Source organism: Octopus sinensis, linkage group LG2, assembly GCF_006345805.1.
Source record: "Octopus sinensis linkage group LG2, ASM634580v1, whole genome shotgun sequence".
Classification (NCBI taxonomy): Eukaryota; Metazoa; Mollusca; class Cephalopoda; order Octopoda; family Octopodidae; genus Octopus; species Octopus sinensis.
Genome location: NC_042998.1, coordinates 66,017,924 through 66,021,480, shown reverse-complemented (window position 1 = coordinate 66,021,480; position 3,557 = coordinate 66,017,924).

Below are 3,557 nucleotides of genomic sequence, written 5' to 3'. Positions count from 1 at the left end.
AGCAGTGAATAAAAAGCACTCAGCAACGCATGCGCAAACTTCTTAATACATATCCACGCCTGCGCCTGGTTATTTGTATTTCAAAACTAGGACGTTGGAAATAGAAATTATGTTATATAAACTGGTCTAGTCATAGTGTCTCTATCGCAAGAAACTATGAGTAGCTGTTATTTAGTATTGCGTACATAAGTATATATATATATATAAAGAAGTTTGAAAACGCCACTATATAAGAGGATTTTAATTTTCTTAGAAATTTTACATGTTTCGGTTCTTCTTGAAAAAACGAACCTTATCAAAAATATTTTAGAAAGCTGACTTATGTATTGAATAAATTAAGGAAAATTTTCCTTAATTTATTCAATACATAAGACAGCTATTATGCTTCCTCTCCACAAAAAAAAACACCACGTGGATTCTGTTTTTTTCTTTTTGAAGAAGAAGAAGAAGAAGAAGAACCGAAACATGAACAATTTCTAAGAAAATTAAAATTTATCTTAGTTAGTGGCGTTTACGAACTTCTTTTTTATAAATATATACCCACTCGTACACGACTTACACTTATTATAAATATATATATACATATATATAAGTATATATTCATATAAACGCACATGTATATATATAGATATTTATATAAATATATGAATAAATGCGTATATATATGCATATATACATGTATATTTACATAAATATATATAGCGAGAGAAGGGAGAGAATGATAAACGCTTTCTCTCCCTTAGTAAAAGTAATGATGATGACGATGATGATGTTGATAATAACAAAAACAACAATGATAATAATAAATTATAATACTATCGAAACGATAATTATAACGAGAACGATAGCAACATGAATAAGAACAGTAACAGCAAGCTGGATACTGATATAACATTTATCTTGTCCAGTGTTAGCTTAAATGTAATATGCATGTAAGACTGTGTTGAAATTACATAATTGGAAGCGACGCAAGTATTATGAATCGCCAATAGAAAAGAGATAGTACAAATATAGGCAGAAAACCACAAAAAAAGAACAAAAAAATACTCATAAACCAAAAAAGAAATTAAACAGATTTGCTGTATATCAATATGACTGTAGTCTGCTGAATCGATCAGGGGAGTTTATGTGACTCAATATTAATGCATTATTCCCAGCAGACAATTATATATATTTTAAAATAAATGTATAAATATATGGGTATACAGATAACATATATTGACTGAAAACAATAACAATTCGTCTATTAATCTGAGCCTTGGGAATGATCTAACATATGCGCACAAATACACAGGCGCTTGTATGCCCAACGGTAAATAAAGGAAACTACTGTGCGTGTGTGTGAGTGTGTATGTAATAGAGAGAGAGAGGGTGGAGCATTCCTTGTATCTGAGCAGGAAGAAGCACGGCAAGGTTTCTTTCTGAGTCTCTTGTTCAGTAAATACGTAGCTCAGATTGATATTTTTTCAATATGGAATGAACGAAGGGCAATTTGATCTCTGCATACGGAAATTCAGAACGCAGAAATTCGAAACATATAAAGCTAAGTAGTGAATTCGTCTTTGTATTTATTATATAACGATACTCAAACTGCGACAGTCGCGGTTCATTATGCAGAAGTACTGCTCAGTGTTTACCATTTGTACAACTATTCCAATATTATCACTGCGTGTCTAGACATGTTATTGGGAAAAAGAATAATATTAAATGTATGCGTAGTTATGTAATTTTCATAATTTTACCTCACGATTGACCTTATATTTTGTCACCGTTGCGCTGGAAATCTCATTCAAATTTCTCTGTTCTCACCAGTCTAACTTAATCTGCAAGAACCGACAACAAAACATACTTGTAAAGCGAATTCGTTGTCAGCTCTTTATTTGAAAAACCAATACTTCGGCTAGTATCATTAATCTGCCGCAGTATAGAAAACAAATACGCAGAGAATGTCGATTAGTTAGTTCACCCTATGACACGAAACACACCATGGCACTATCCAAAATGACTATTATTGAACGGTGTCATTACTAAATGTTCTCTTAAATTGTTTTGCTGACTTCAGACCTATAATCTATATGGTTTGAATAAGAAAAATCCTGTGGCGAATTGTCACAAAAGCAGTCAAGTTTGCTAAGCTAAGATTATCTGTTGCTTCATGCAAATTAGGAGACAGCTGTATAACTGGCTTGATAAATCACACATTTTATCGATTACACATGTCTATTTGAAGTAGGTGTTTGATTAGAGGAATATTTCATTACCTTTAAACGCAGTAACAACCATCATCAGTAGATAACATCAACAAAATACAAAAGACAAAAAAGCTACGTCATAAATCCAGCGTCTGCATTTGCAGAAGTTTATACGAAAATGTATCTGCGATGCATGTATCGATTTTGTATCAGCGTCATTGCCATTCTAAATGATATTACATTCATTATCGCATCATTATCGTCCTCATTACCTTACTTATTCTTGTTCATTAAAATGTTACGTCGATGCAAGCACGCATGGCTAAGTATTTGAAGTATTTCATGTAACATAACCAATTAGAAAGTAGGAATGTTTCGGTCTTCTTTCAGAATACCCGCATTGAACAAACCGTCTCAACAATGGTTTATATAGAAAATAGTGTTGTGTTATAAACCATATTTAATCAGTTTGCATTCCAAGTGCACAGATGAATATAATTTATCACATTCTTGTAACATTTAACTTGATAAACACAGACACTAATTAGTTCGTTGGACTCCAGCAAGAGTTGCCTCAACAAATTTCACCTGCATTCATAGTCTGTCGTAGAAATTGTAGTTGTATGCTAACACGTGAGATATTTCCTTTGTTATCAAAATTATTTTAAACATTTTAAGTTATTTTGATTTTTTGCTATTATTTCTATGTTTTTTTTCAGCAGCTGTCTATCATTGTGACAATCACAGTATTGATTCGCAGACTTAAATTTGATTTCTTCAAATGTTTGGTTTTCATCCTCCTACTTATAGAAGGTTATGTTTAAAACGGATTTTGGTACGGAAGTCAAGGGTTTTACCTACAATATTTACGAGTAATTTGTACGAATATACATTTTGTACAAACCTGCGAAATAATGGTTTCTTTAAGAATTAAGTATCGTCAAATATTGATGCAATGCGAAAATTCAAAATTTGGAAAGTTTCGATACATACTTTGGAACATGTAGAGCCGCATTTTGAAACCATTCTTCATATTTAATTCGTCTAAAAGGCGGTAATCCAACATATCCACAATCAAATGACTGAATACCATTCTCCTCGGCTATCGACCAAAAGTATTAAAACCCAGTTTTGTGCTTTTAACTATACGACTAGAAAATTTATATATTGTCGTTACACGCAACATTTGCGTGGAATTAGGGCTCGAGCAAACAAGACAGTCCAGGGTGGACGTACGAAAGTAAGAAAATATAATTTGATCGATAAATGAAGAAAATAAATAAAACCTTTTGGTCAAACATGGGGTTGGTGGATTAACGCCTGGAAAAAATTTTCATATTGATATAAAAACAGAATTAGTCAGAG